Here is a 16,873-nt window from a genome sequence, read left to right on the forward strand (position 1 = left end):
GAGCATTGCACTCCACATGACTAATACTTCGGAAACCACATGACATTAACATTATAGCATGTTTAAGTGAAGAACCATGTAACCTTAGGAGTGCACATGTTTATGTTCTATGACCATTTCTCTCTTATCATTACCCTCCTGGTAATAACCGCCAACGCTAGAACAATACTTCAGAATTGATCGCGTGATTGATTTGTGAAAAATGCTTCACACTTCACCTGTCTGGAGCTCCATCATGCATAAACCACACATTTCTTCTTAACCGTCTGTTATATCACCACAACACTCATATCTACTATACTCTGATAAGGGGTTCTAATCACATAAATGTGCATGCATCTGGAGAGATCTTGTGCACATGGACTTGTGCCATGAGTAAGACATTGAACAGCAGTTAACGACTCAGCTCGCTCTGTTCCTTCAGAAGACATGTAATGTAGCGGGTGTATTACATTCCTACTTCTGGTCAGTTGCAAATTAAATTGGCGACAGGGTGGCAGGAAGGGTTGTTTGAAGACAATGCGGGAAGATCTTTCAATCTCCAACCATATCCTATGAATATGAGACTACTCTGAGACTCCCATACACATAGGGGAATATGGCCAATCGGTATCATGATCGAAGTGCTAGAAATATGTAGATAACCTAACTCCATCGGTGTAGGACACCGTCTGATATACTTTGGTGTATATGTCCGACAATTAACCATGAATAGACGTACTGCACTGTCATGTATTCGCAATGTACCATATGGTACTCGCAAAGAAGTGGAAGGATGGTTAATGATGATGAAGGAATTGGAAAGCATCCTGTCATATCACTGGTTGGCGTTGAAATTACGGAAAAATTGGTAAAATTGCTAAAATTGACCTCACTATCAAGTGTGGTGCTTATCACAATATATCTTCTCTTATCGACGGTGTCTTTTCCATCCAACCCTTCCACTTGTAGGCTGTTGATTACTGCATAACTATTGACCGATACCATTTGCTTGAGATGGAGAGAGTATTTGTGTGACAACACCTTCTGGGAACGGCCAGCACCGAAACAGTGACCACATACATGTCTGCAATATGAACAATAAATCTTCTTGATCTCTTCAAAATGTGAGGCTGAGACATCACTTTAGAAGATGAGATTAAATGTATAAGTCATCACCTTCAGGAAACGGTTTCGAAACGCTGCAAAATACAGCAAACTCTTCCAATTATCAATAAGAAACACCGCCTCTGTCTTTTATTTCAACTATTCTGCGTGAGAGGATCATAGTGGAGATCAGGCAATGTCCAACTTTCTGTGAGAGCCAATGAATTGAAACGTGTTAATGTCGGTTTAGCCTTTAGCACTTGACACAAACCTCGCAGTCACGGTAGAAAAACAAAATGCGTGGCTTTGTACACAGTTGTAGTCATACAGTGCTTCGATGTGTTGCAGCAACAAACAATGCATCAAACTGCTTATGAAAAAACAACAACGCAAGAACAGTCTCCTTGTGACTGCTAGTTGATGTGGTCTTCCTCCAGCACAGGCGACAAAACTTTACACATACCCGTGGAAACGGCTTTGATCACTGGTCGTCTTCTACAGTGGACCAATACATATATATTTAAGGGGATCACCACATATGGTCGATGGCAAGACGCAGGCAGTATTTGTTTCCCCAATATATCTGAAGAGAGAGACGTAGTAAATTCTTATTCAGTTCTCTACTAGGTAACATTAGCGAAGTCTTTATAGTTCGTAGTTCCAATCCACTGGATATTGCAAATATAACTAGGGAGAGGAGAGAGCGAGAGAGAGAGAGACAGAGACAGAGAGAGAGAGAGAGACAGAGAGATAGATTGTGCTGTCAACGAAGACTCAGAATCCATTACACTGTAGTATTTCTGACGATGTAATGATAGAAACACGATAAAGGAGATTAGAATATGTACAGAGTGATATTTATGGCCTGTCATTAAAAATCGATGAATTGTAGGTGTTATGCTTCTGAATTTCTTTCTGCAATCCGCATATACTGCGGTGAATTTCCTCCTGTATGTTAATAGGCTATTTTTCTCGTTGTGATAGCTCTCTACCTGTCAGCCTTCTAACTAATGGAACAGTGCTGCCGAAATGTGATGGGATTTCGAGAGAATTACCAAGGGTCTGTAACTTGGCGGGGGACATCTCTTACTCATCGAAATCAGGAGGATTCAAATGCTACATAACGAAGACTAGAATTTTTTAAATTTGTGGTAAGATCTTATGGGACCAAACTGCTGAGGTCATCGGTCACTAAGCGCAGCGAAGCGCGGAAGATTCGTGAGAATACGGCAGATAAGTAATACTCTGACGAAAAGGAAAATGAGATACCATTTCTTGTAATTATTGTGGGCAAACATATTAGACCTACTCACATACGAAGTGTCTGCAATGAGAAAATTAGGAGCTAATACGAAGGTTTCTGCAGAGACAATCAGCAGCAGAAGTTCCGTCTTTTGTTTACTGGATAATGTAGACGAAATTATTCAGTAAGTTTTATGTGTCTGTGAATGGATGAATTGACATCTTAATAGGTAGATTAAATTTGTATTTACATCACAAGCCATCGTACGGTGTGTGGCGGAGGGTGCTCTGTACTACTGCTAGTCACTCCCTTTCTTATTCCACTCGCAAACAAAGCGAGGGAAAGAGACTACCTATATACCTCCTTATGAGTGCTAATTTATCTTGTCTTTGTGGTCCTTACGCAAAATGTACGTTGGTGGCAGTAGAATCCTTCTGCAGTCAGCTTCAAATCTCGGTTCTCAACAGTTTCTTCCTTCCAGGGATTCCCATTTGCCCACTAATTTGGTGGGAGATAATAGAAAGGTTCCTATATGGCTTATTCTGAGGAAAACATAGGTCTGCAGACGTGTACGTATTTCAGTTGTGGCAGTCAGTAGACAGGTATTTTGTTATTGCTCATTGCATCACTTTCTCCAGGATATTTCGCTAACAAATCTCAGAACGTTTCTGTTTGCAGAAGGGATGAGGGGAAACATATTGTTCAACATCCCAGTATTTAGTCGAGCGAAATTTAAGCACCCAGTCCTTCTGAGAAGGATAGGACAACATTTGCGGGTCTCGACTCATTAACAGCTGTCTGGTACAGCAAGCGATGGGATGTTGGTCAGGAACAGTACAGCCCGGGTAGAGGTTTGTGACCCTGTGGCAGCTGTTGACATGCAGCCCGGTTGAGGAGGCGCCATCAGGGTGTAGACAAGAATTAAACATCCTATATCCCTCCGTAGATCGATGGGTGTCAGCACGATTAGTTTGGGAGCAGTACACCAGAATTCTAAGTGACTTACTTCCACCAGCATGATAAGACAACCAAGACGTAGAACACAATTAGCACTGGATGTCATCAACGATAGTTACCACCCATTTTGTATTGGAGGGAGTGACTTCCTAGCCTGTGAGAAGACTGTAGTGATATCATGGAAGCATCTGTATTTGTTGCCTGGCGAGTGTAATCTTACTGCATAAAAAAAAAGATTCTCACCATGCACAGGGACTCATGATTAATTTAACTAACAAGAATATCAATTAATACCAGTGATGTTCTGCCTGGTGGGTGGAAGCGATGGCTTGGGTACCACGGATATCATTCAAGACTAGGAGCGGTAATCAAGGGTTTTTTTCGTTGTGGCGAGATCTTTTAATGGGAAGGGGCAAGGAACCCATGTGCTGACTGAGGAAAACCGCCCCTGAATGTATGCAATCCGCACTAGAAATATGCGTTGATGCTACTTTGTCCCACTACTCACATTCCAGTGTCCAGTAGACCATAGGCCTCACAGAAGGACTAATACAAACTTATATTATAGTAAACATTATTATCACATATTCCACTGTATGCATACCACTCAGTCCTTGCAAAAAACCATGATAGCCTGAAAATTTTTCATTTCTAACTCCATACCAAGACCACTAGAGACTGGCTATTACAGATTAAACGTTATGACTCCATAAACCAACTACGACTCACAGCTGTTCGGATTTTTTGATGCACACACTAACTTGCTGCGCTCTTTCCACATCATCAGTGCGTCCCTGTTTCGCTGATATATGAATTTCGAACCTGACCAGGACGCGATTCTACGTAATGTTTTACAATAGCAATTTTTTTGACATTTATAGAAATTGCTACTGCTACAAACTTAGGTAAAAAAAACACAACAAGAATATAATCGTTACATGACTTGAAAATGACAAACATTTTGCAAAAAATTTTAATAAATCAACATAGCAAACAATTAATACACATAATTGTTATCCTGGTGTGTACTGAGTGTGGATACGTTATAAACTGCCCACATCAGAAGACCGGACTCGCTACACTGTGCATTGACATCTGGTGCAACGTACCAATCCACGCCGAACAGAATTGCTGATGTACTGGTTTCCAAAGGTGGATCAACAAGGTAAGAAGCAGGTGATGAAAATACTTTAGGTCATCAGTATCAGTAACTCCTGTCCCTGCCTCTATTAGGATCAAAACGACAGGATGTGAAGTAGTCACCGTAGAAAATTAAAATATAAGTAACTTGTCAGCTATTGGTCAAAGACTATGATCCATCAGTATGAAAGTACCGATCATTTGTGAAGGCTTGCCTCTCGTCTTTGTCAGTCAAAGGTATTATGGCTGTCATGTTTCATATACATACGTCGTCAAGCAGCAGTTAAACCTGCCTGTTAATTACAGCTCAGTCCTGGAACCTCCCCACAAAACCTAGATGTTTGATAACAAAACTATTAATAATTAACTTACCATCTTCCATTTAGTATCAGCTCTACATACTCATCTAACACAGAGGTGGCAAAAGTTATGGAATAGCGATATGCACATAGACAGCGATACTGTCGCGTACATAAGGTATAAAAGGGCAGCGCACTGTCGATGCTGCCATTTGTGCACAGGTGATACATGTGAAACGGTTTCCGACGTGACTATGGCGGCACGACGAATTAACAGACTTTGAACTCTGAATGGTAGGTAGAACTAGAGACGTGGGAAATTCCATTTCTGAAATCGTTAGGATGGTCAGTATTTTGAGATCCATTGTGTCAAGAGTGTGCCGAGAATACCAAATTTCAGGCATTATCTCTCACCAGAGAGCACGCAGTGACCGACGACCTTCACTTAATGACAGAGATCAGTGGCGTTTGCGTAGAGTTTTCAGTGCTAACATACAAGAGACACTGAGTGAAATAACCGCAGAAATAAATGTTGGATGTACGATCAGCGTATCCGTTTAAAAAAGTGCGGTGAAATTTCGCGCCGGCCGGAGTGGCCGAGCGGTTCTAGGCGCTACAGTCTGGAACCGCGCGACCGCTACGGTCGCAGGTTCGAATCCTGCCTCGGGCATGGATGTGTGTGATGTCCTTAGGTTGGTTGGTTGGTTGGTTTGGGGAAGGAGACCAGACAGCGTGGTCATCGGTCTCATCGGATTAGGGAAGGATTGGGAAGGAAGTCGGCCGTGCCCTTTCAGAGGAACCATCCCGGCATTTGCCTGGAGTGATTTAGGGAAATCACGGAAAACCTAAATTAGGATGGCCGGACGCGGGATTGAACCGTCGTCCTCCCGAATGCGAGTCCAGTGTCTAACCACTGCGCCACCCCGCTCGATTGTCCTTAGGTTAGTTAGGTTTAAGTAGTTCTAAGTTAAGTCCCATAGTGCTCAGAGCCATTTGAACCATTTTTTTGAAATTTGGCGGTAGTAGGCTATGGCAGCAGATGCCCGTTTCGAGTGCCTTTGCTAACGGCACGACATCGCCTACAACGCCTCTCCTGGACTCGTGACCACATTGGTTGGACCTATACCATTGGAAAACCGTGGCCTGGTCAGATGAGTCTCGATTTCAGTTGGTAAGAGCTGATGGTAGGTTTCCAGTTTGGTATAGGTCTCACGAAGCCATGGGCTCAAGTTGTCAACAAGGCACTTTGCCAGATCGTGGCGGCTCCATAATATTGTGGGCTGTGTTTACATGGAATGGACTAGGTCCTGGTCATGGACTTCATGTTCCGAAACAGCGATGGAATTTTTATGGACGACAATGCGCCATGTCAGAAGGCCACATCTGTTCGCGACTGGTTTGAAGAACATTCTGGACAATTCGAGCGAATTATTTTACCACCCAGCGAACATTTATAGGACATAACCGAGAAACCGGTTCGTGTACAAAATCCTGCACCGGCAACATTTTCGCAGTTATCGACTGCTATAGTGGCAGCATGGCTAAGTATTTCAGCAAGGGACTTCCAACGACTTGTTGAGCCCAAGGCACGTTGATTTACTGCACTACACCGAGCAAAAGTAGGTCCGAAACATTACGAGGTATCCCATTAATTTTGTCACTTCAGAATACAACCTGTGCCGTCATTAAGTTCAGATGTTATCAAATCACGTGCTAAGGCTCAGGCCACTCTCGCTGGCCTCATGTGTCAAGGTTACGTTGCACTTATGATATAAAACTGTCTATCCAGAAATAGGTATGAAGAAGGTATAAATGTCACAAAGTGACAAGCTATTTCCTAAAAATCCATACTGCACCTAACACTGTAGGTTCCCCCTCCCCTTTCCTCCTTGTTTGATCTGAGCTAACGTTTCATCACTAATGGACGCGCGAGATTGACCTACCATGCCATTCAAAATTCTTTTGTTCGGAACGACAATGCAGTTGTAATAGCCGCTCATATTTATCTTTTCTATACAGGGTGCATCAAAAAGAATCATAATCGTAACTATATTGCTTGAGGTGTGTGCGTGAACAAAGTACTATTGGAAAGAGCAAACTCTCGAGTTTTACATGGTTCCCGCTAGGTAGCAGCAGTGTGCGCCCACTTCAGTTGTAGTAAAAATTGTATCGGGACATTAGAAAGTGTATTGAGTTCTACGTTTTGCGCAGTGCGGGTCAATAATAATTGTTCCGCGTGACTTTCGTACTAGGTATCGCGTGGATCCTCTTATAGCACAGAGCATTAGACGATGGCATGAACAATTCCGAGAAACAAGCTGTTTGTGTAAAGGCAAATCGCCGGGCCGTCCCCGAGTGTCTTACACAGTCGAAAGCATCCGCAATAGATTCACATGGAGTCCGCAGAAATCCGTTCGCCGTGCAGCTCGACAGCTCAACATGCTACCGATGTCCGTCTCGCGAGTGTTGCGTCGACATTTACACATGAAACCATACAAAATTCAGCTACTGTAAGCTCTTCGTGAAGGTGACAACGTGTGGAATTCTGTAATTTCGTTCTTGGCAAGATGGAGGATGACAGTTTTCTTCCACACTTAGTGTTTAGTGACGAGGCAACATTCAATTTAAATGAAAAATGTGAACAGCCATAATGTGAGAATATGGGGTACGGAACAAGCACATGAAGTTGTTCAACATGAGACGGACTCTCCAAAATTTAATGGTTTGTGCAATTTCACGGGAAAACGTATACGGCCCCTTTTTCTTTGCCGAGAACACTTTACAGGAAGCACGTATCTCGATTTGCTTGAGAACTTTCTTTTCACACAGTTGGAGACTGATTCTAATGACTTTATTTACCAACAGGATGCGACACCGCCACACTGGCATCTCAAAGTGCGGGAATTTTTAAATGAAAGGATTACTGAACGATGGATCGGTCGCACTGGACCAAATGACTCCGCCTTACATTACTGGCCTCCAAGGTCACCGGACGTGACTAATTATTTCTTGTGGGGGTTTATAAAAGTCTCTGTTTATGTGCCTCCGTTACCAACAAATAACAGCACCTGTGGAAGCTGTACTCAAGATGTGCTCGCTGCAGTGTGAGAAGAATTTGAATATGGCACTGACATATGCCGTGCATCTCAAGAAGGGCATATTGAACACTTATGAAAAGAAAGCCAGTTTCACGTTCATCAAAAAACAAAATTCTTTGTATATGTTTATTATATAGACGTGCCAAATCGGATGACTCTTTCTGATACACCATGTACTTTAAGAAATTTATCGTGGGAGTGATTGCTAAATGAAAGCCCTAGGTAAGCTAACTCCACCACAGCTTTTTATCAAGTATTCGTTCACTATCGTGGAGAGTTATAATGGAGGCTCACTAGATTACGAAACATTTAAGGCCTTTGACTTTGACCGATCTGACTAAATAAAGCAAATGCAACGGAAACGCTAAAATCCAGGACAATCCTGTAACGACGACCTATTTGCTTCACTACAGAATGCATTTTCAGTTGGTTACTTATTTTACATGTTAGCTCTCTGAGGAATGGGATTCGGAACTACCTTCATTGACAAATAACTTGACCATCATAAATCTAGTGATTTATTGCCAATGATTAATAGTGAAAAGAACGTTATCAACAGTCCTCATTTATTAATCTTAACTGCTATAGCTTATACATGAGGTAGAGGAATAAAGTGAATTTATATAACAATCAGCATTGCAAAGCCTCTTTATACATATAGATTACGATCTGCTTGAGAATGAATTTATCGTCATGCAGAAGCGTTGAACTGCCAAATCAACAGTGAAATGCAAGAGGGGAAAGCTGTGGCTTGCATTAACAATAGAAGTTCTAGAAGAATTCTATGAATACCAAATGATGGGAGTCGTTAGATTTGCTGGCCCCAGATTTAGCCAGCTGAAGTGACCGCTAAGTAAATAGTGTTGATGGCTAAGCACGTGCCATTCCTTAACGTACCGTATTGAGAACTGAGAACTCGCTCAGCATCACGACTGCATAAAACTCGATCAATGCCCCGCACATCATGCAGAATTTAATGATTCTATAGGGAAAGGATCGGTTCAAATTTAACCACGACGAACATAAAGAGACCGTCTACACAAACGGATGCAAGACCCTAAAACATACTGAATGCATGATACTAAGTTTCACTCGAAATAGAAAAGTAATTTAAATATAAATTTAGTCACTCGATACGCCTGAAGGTGCTAACACCAACAGGCTTAAACGCGTCCTAACGCACAAGATATAAACCGATATAAAATTACGTCTCCATCTTTCAGCTCAGCATCCAACTCACCGGTCGCTCAAAGCCATGTGTCCTCTAAATACTTTTCTAGCAACACTTCGACGCAATTCCCAGCGTTACTTCCCTGTAGAGGAGGCGGCTAACTGACCAATCTCCAATGCCCACCTAAAGCGTGATGCACTAACCCAATAACAGAACCTGGAAAAGCGTGGGCGTTCGTAGGCCTAAGTACTTTTGCAGCAGCGAAAGCTTCGAGAAGGCTCTCTGACATTTTACTTGGCAAACTACAGGACCTATAAAACAACAAGAGTTTAAAGGCAGCGAGAAAGTTCGGCTCTGCCATTGAGACTTGGTCCGCTAACTAAAAATGGTTCTGAGCACTATGGGACTTAACATCTATGGTCATCAGTCCCCTAGATCTTAGAACTACTTAAACCTAACTAACCTAAGGACAGCACACAACACCCAGCCATCACGAGGCAGAGAAAATCCCTGACCCCGCCGGGAATCGAACCCGGGAACCCGGGCGTGGGAAGCGAGAACGCTACCGCACGACCACGAGATGCGGGCTCCGCTAACTAAATTTATAAATGAACGCCAAGCGAATTCTCTCTAGCCTCTCTGAGAAGAAAAGATACGGAACCTTTACTGACTTTGAACTAGACCACCATATGCCCGTTTTATGTGGGTTGCTTCCCCAAGGATGGTGCATGAGAAGACATGAGGCTGTTTATCACAAACGATTTAACAGCAAAATAAAACAAAACAAATGTCCTACAGAATGCTTTCTCCAAGTATCGACGTGTAAAAGAAATATGAACCTGATAGAAGAAATAAATATAGGAGAGTATCAAATTATCAAATGAAAAATTATGGAAGAGGTACAAAAATAACGTCCATTTTCACAGTCTAAGGCATACAAATGAAACGACACTGCACTAGTGAGGAAAAGTTCAAGCAACGCTTTCTGTCTAAAATTGCTTTTTATCGTTTGCAATTTAAGTAACGCTACACAAAGGTAACTTAGTGGAGCCGTAAACGGAAGGAGATAACTTTAGTTCTCCATCTGGCCATCTGCAGTTACATTTTCCGCTTCTGTTCTAGACTTCGTGAGGCTGCAAGCGTGCTGCGTTTCCTCTCAGACCACTAGCAAGCCGATGGATTAGAGTTTTTACTTTTTTCAGTTATTATACATTCTTGCAAATTTGATGGTCTTAGCGGTATTCTGGGTGTGCTGGTAACAACTTTCACTACATGTTAGGGGCGTATTACCTGATTTTTTTGTTGCCATATAAACTTAACTAATGACAAACAGTTTTCATGGATTGCTTTGGAAAGGAAGCAGCTCATATGACTAAGAATATTTCTGCATAGCTTTGCTTAGTTCCATAATTACTGAAACAATTATTTTCGAATATTATGCATTTATCTACCTTTATTTCGCACCGTTTAAAGACCAGCCGAGCGTAGGGCCCTACTCTGTGGCTGCTTAGACCAATATTTCTGCAACATTGTTTAATCCATGAACTTTTCTTGCTCTCTTTCTTCCATGTTGGTGGAAGATATGGAGACGTAAGCTGCTCAGCACTGACGGGTGACAATTCTTTTTTTTTTCCCTTCGTGTGTATTTAATGGTGTTAGCTATAAATTCTGTTGATTTCTGAATTAAATACCTTTACCTTTATGCATACTTATAGGATGCTTTCTCACATAAACCCTAATCTGTATGGCATAAAGTTTCCTTGAAACACGTGGTAACTATGAAATTTCTGGTTCGACAGAAAGATTCTTGTACAAGTCACTATCAAACTATAGGGCTGCCCTCAGACTCTCTGTGAGTCTGTCACTTCGCTGTAAAATCAACTCGTCGTTTGAGTGTTGTTCAGCAGTTTGATAGTTACCTCTTATTTCAAACACATTTAGTACGTGGGAATGTACACCCGTCTATAGAGCGTTCGTTGCTATAGGTACACTTTCCTTTATAAGTAAGAGATTCTTCCATGAATTTTGCACAGTATACAAACGATACTTACAGGTGTAAGTAACTAGAATTTATTTAATTGAAGAAAAAAAGAATGAGCTGTTACATTTTAAACTTCATGTGTAGAAAAATCAAGTTCTGTGGTTAATTACCTGAACTATTACCACAGTTTTTAATTGATTTAGAAAATTCTAGAATTTCAGACACCTGTAAGTAAGGTTTGTATGCTGTGCAAAATTCATCGAAGAATCTCTTACTTATGAAGGAAAGTGTACCTACAGCAACAAATGCAGCCAATGATAAGTGAAAAAATTATAAAATTTCATACGTAAAAAATTTATTTTGTTATGATTTTGAACTTCCACTCCTATAAAATGCCCTGTGGTGCCTGTCCTGTCCTCCAAGTCGGCCCGCTTGACGTCCTATCCCCCCCCCCCCTCCCCCCTTCAGGTATCTTCGTAGAACTTGAACTGTCTGTTTCAGTTAAAATTATTAATATGCTGAGATAAGGCCAACAGACAAGCCATTTCCATTAAGGGTATCTCGAGCAATATTAGTAAGTGCGAGACAAAAGTTTCTTATTGAACTATTCGTTGGTTGCCGAGAGCCACTGGACATTTAAACTATAAATGCACCAGTCATAACTCATATTTCCCACATTTATTACTGCTACGAACATAAAAGCGCCATTTCTTTACTCATATTTTTTATCTGTTCTCTGAATTAACGTCTTCTCTCACTGAAATAACTATTGGACTGTTAGCCTAGTCGACCATCTCAGAGAAGCTGAATTCCTCCAACAAAGAAAGCATAGTAATCCGTGCAATTAAAAACACGGTATTAGGATGTGAGGTCAAAAATAAACAAAATTCCTCTCTTTAGATCACTTACCACTATAAAGAGATCGCGTGTGGCCGTTTTCCCAACAGTAAAGTGGATGTGTGAAAACCACAACACGAGCAAAGGTGCAGGTGCAGACTTTAAACAGCGAAATGCTTCAGAGGGCTCAGACTGAATACTAATTACGACAAAAACACGGTCGCATTTACGCTGAAGAAATCGTCATATCATTTGTCTAAAGCGATTTAGTGAAACCACTGAAATACTAGGTAAGAACTTTTCCATTTCTAACTGCCTTTTTGTCGGACGTTAGACACGAACGACCCCTTCTTTTTTCCCTAAATCAGAGTGACCGAATAGTGAATAGTAAAATGAGCCCTGTTTCTCGACAATACGAACCCGTCGTGTAACACTGCGCCAACTAGCTCTGAGCAGCTCCCTCCCTCTACATGAAAAATATGAATAAAGATAATTGTCTTCTGGAAAACACAGAAAAATGTTATTTGCTAGAAGGCGAACCTTGCCAGTCACGTTTTATACAAGTACAGGCGTAGAGCTTAAAAAGCTAAAATGAAAAAAAATCGCGTTAATTAATTCTCTTTGATGTCTACAAGCTAAGAAGCTGTCCAGTAAATTAATTAGTTTCTAGGAGATACGCTGTCAGATTCGTAAATGCTCAAATATTCCTTAAACGTCAGACTGCAGTTATCCTAGACAGAATCACATTACTGCATGTATCTCTTCAAAAAAGTTACTTCAGCTCTTGCCCTGTAATATAATGATTCCTAAATAATATTGCTAGTGACTTCTTACTGTACACGAACTGTACTGGGTAAACCTGAACTCCACCGACAGACTTTCAGAAGTGCTAGAATAGATCAACACAAGGAAAAAAAAATGCCTAGCTAACGTGGGCTCTAAAATGGATACTTTAAGAGTCACGTGCACTTCATCTTCGCTATGTGGGACACGTCTCTTTCCCCTGAAAGCTTTCCGTTTTCCATACTTTGAGATTTGGTAGTACGGGCTAAAAATGAAACTCTTCCTGAACAGGCCATGAAGGCATAACGGTACCGACCGGCCGCCGTGTCATACTCAGCCCATAGGCGTCAATGGTTGCGGAGATGGAGGGGCACGTCGTCAGCACACCGCTCTCCCGGCCGTACGCCAGTTTACGACACCGGAACCACTACAATCAAGCAGCTCCTCAGTTTGCCTCACAAGGTCTGAGTGCACCCCGCTTGTCAACAGTGCTCGGCAGACTGGATAGTCACGCATCCAAATGCTAGCCCAGTCCGACAGCGCTTAACTTCGGTGATCTGACGTGAACCGGTGTTACCGCTGCGGCAAGGCCGTTGGCAGTATGGGCTCAACCTAGAAAAAATTATCGAATAAACGTTGACTCCATAGAACATACCTGATGAGCTATGAGTGCCTGCTCTTCGCTAGGTATGTATTTTAGAGCCCACGTTTACCGGACATTTTTTACCTTGCTTTGCTCCATAACACGAGGGGTGTTCAGTAATTAATGCAACCCCTTCTTTCTGAAAGCAGGTTGGCTTTTTAAGGATTCCAATGCACCATATTATTCCCCACTCTTTTAGCTACATAAAAGTCTATTTTTCATCATGATCTCCGTTCAATGTGACAGCCATACGCCATCTTACTGGGAGGGCGTGTCTGCTCGCATTGTACCAATCTACTGGTCGATGTCGGAGCCAACACCTTGCTGTATCGTCAGCCGGAGTGGACGAGCGGTTCTAGGCGCTACAGTCTGGAACCGCGCGACCGCTACGGTCGCAGGTTCGAATCCTGCCTCGGGCATGGCTGCGTGTGATGTCCTTAGGTTAGTTAGGTTTAAGTAGTTCTGTTCTAGGGGACTGATGACCTCAGAAGTTAAGTCCCATAGTGCTCAGAGCCATTTTTGAACCTTGCTGTATCAATAACCTTCCCACTGCGTGCATTTTTCATTGAGCCAAACGGATGGAAGTCTTCTGATAGGCGGCGGGGAACCCAGCGGGCACAAAACTTTGAGTGCCCCAGCTGGTGGACGAGTTTGTCAGCACTACCAACAGACACGACCAGTTGAGCAGCGAGGTGATTGATTGTAATCCGTCGATCACCTCGAATGAGAGTGTCTGCACGTTCCAACATTGCAGTAGTCACAGCTGTGTGCGGCCGTCCATCACGCGGGAGTTCGGACAGGTTTACGCGATCTCTTTGCGATCATAACGGACACCTCGGCCAACGACTCACCGTGCTTTTGTTCACTGCCAGGTCTCCGAAGACTTTCTGCAGCGCTTATGAATATCTTCGATGTTCTGGCTTTCCGCCAAAAGAAACTCAAAAACGGCTCTCTGCTTGGAACGCACCTCCGTTACAGACGCAATTTTGAAAGCTGCATATAGCGACACCACCAATCGGGACTTCATGAAACTATAGGGGATGAAACGGTAATATTCCATGATGTCACACCCTAAATTCCGCATTTTTTCACCCGAAACTGGCCGAGAAAAGAAAAGTGTTGCATTACCTATCGAATGCCCCTCGTACCTCCTTCCAAAACATGGAAAGCAAAGAGTTTACAGTAAAATAGACTTGTTCGACGGCATCGAAGATGAACAAGTGCCCACAGCTCATGAGGTATGCATTTTATAGCCCGTGTTTAGTGGACATTTTTTACGTGTATCGGTCCATACTATCACCTCTTAAAGTTTGTTAGCGGTGTTCAGGTTCATCCTGTAGTTAATTTGTGACAAGAAATTACTGCAACAATTTTTATGAAAATTGTGAAAAGATAATACTTTCTAATGATGATTACTGCTCACAAAGGAACGCTTCCGTTGGTAAAACCTGTAGTCAAATATTGTGTAAGTTTTTCCACAATACTTTATAATGTCATGCTTGGTTTAATACTCTTAGGGGAACGGAAGTTTGCCACATTACTCATGAATACCTCTGTTAATTGCTGCCTTGCCATCATTCTGTGTATTTTAGTATGCTAGATGCCTCTTCGTTGTCCAACACAAGTACGCGAGTCTACTTACTATATTCCTGAAACAGTCATTACAAAAATGAATATTTAAGAAATATGTCACTTGTTAGATGTCTTGTAGCATTTGCAGAACTGTACAACTGTGGAATTGCGTTAGGTTACATTATCTATTTTGGTTAAAAAAAACTTATCGATAACAGGGCTCTTTCTAATGTCTATTCATTAAAAAAAATTTGAATGATGTCAATAAGCTTCCTGTTACGGTGAACAGTAATGATGTTTACCGAAGGACTATATTCAGACAACTTCTCAATTTTCAATAACACTGACTACTATCGGCTGTATACATGGGAACATAGTGACAAAAATATTACAAGATCCCATACAGAAAAGAAAATTTACATATTTATCAGTAAACCTAAAACTTATGTTAAATTTGACGAATCCATGACACGGTATAAACGAAGTTTGAAAACAGAATTCTGAATAACGAAGTTACGTTAAAACTTGGAATAGTTTTCAGATGCACAAATTTGATGTATCACTTGCAAACCGAACTCACATAATGTCCCACGATACTGACAGAATTATCAATTTAGCGACAGTTTGAAAAAGAGTCAGAGCATATAGTCGATCGTGACTACAAGCAAGAGTATCTCCATTCACCCTCCTTCCAACTCTAAATTCCAGATAGCTTTGAGTTATAAGCTATCCCAGCAACATTGTACCTTCAGTTCGCTATGGTTTTTTCTCGTGTTACTGTCAATATCAAAAACTGACAAAATGTGTATGCAGAAAGTACTCACATACCTGCATGACAGCAAAACAATACATACAGATCACATACGAACTAATTTATCTGAGTTAAGTAAATTTTAGGTAGTAGGTACCTATTATTATACACTCTTGCCCACCCTACGTACTCCTTGATGTGAAAGGCTAAGCTTCACCTAGAAAGCTGCTGCTAATGTAGCTCAAGAGGTACCCAGCAATACTACGAGAAGCCATCACTACACAGGCACATCACTTCCCAGGCGCTTCCTCAGGTCGAAGCATCAGCCTCCAGACGGAGCTTGGAAACCAGAACTATGTTCTACTTCCACAGCACGTCATATCCACCCACTGGCAGTGTTGCCTGCCACAGAGAGCGTTATCAGCCGTGGAGTACCTTTCTTCCACAAAATACGGGTGCGGACGGGGATCCTTTTGCCAACAGGGACAACAATCGTCCCACTACCGACGCTCGTTCAGTTCTGCCACAGCTCCACCACAGTTCCTGCAGTTACACTACGCAGCCACCTTTCCGGCAGTTCTGTTACGAAGCTACTAACAGCTTCGTCTCTTCTACTCGCTAGTTACAGAATTCTACAGTGATTACAGCTCTGACGTGGCAGCTGCTGTTTACAGAGCAATTGGAACAGTTACCAACGAATGTCTGAGAAATACTTTCATCTATAGCGACTAAATCATAGACTACCAAGAGACAGTAAAGTTATTAGATTCAGTTGTATTAGGTATAGGACTCCATTGCCCTGCATCCAACTGCTGAAAAGTGAGTGTATTGTACATATTCATTGTTAATAAATGATATTTACGCTTTTAAATTGCGTTGCCACCTTATAGCGGACAATAGTAGAAATGTCATTTTCTGCTAACGCAGATGTTTGGGCTGAATGGGTAGTGACATTCAGTAATAACAACCCAAGACTGGTGAGGAGAAGAAAGGTTTGAGACCAGTATCTCATTACTGTTGATGAGATCAAAGTTTCACAATTACTGCAAAAACTTTTCCACTTCCCAACACTGTTGACAAGGCAAAATGCTTTTGGACCAGCACAAAATGTTGGCGACAAGGAATAAAGTGACAACGAGGCAGTGCAAACCCACATGATTAACCTCGTCAATAATGGCGACGAGCAACAGCCAAAAGTGGCAAAAACACGGAACTAAGCGGACTTCCTCCATTATTTTTGAGTGCATGTTTTACTTCCACTTTCGTGTCAATACGTAATTATTACATTTTAGGACTGCTAACCCTTTCCTTT

The sequence above is a fragment of the Schistocerca piceifrons genome, chromosome X (assembly GCF_021461385.2).
Source record: "Schistocerca piceifrons isolate TAMUIC-IGC-003096 chromosome X, iqSchPice1.1, whole genome shotgun sequence".
In the NCBI taxonomy this organism is placed as follows: Eukaryota; Metazoa; Arthropoda; class Insecta; order Orthoptera; family Acrididae; genus Schistocerca; species Schistocerca piceifrons.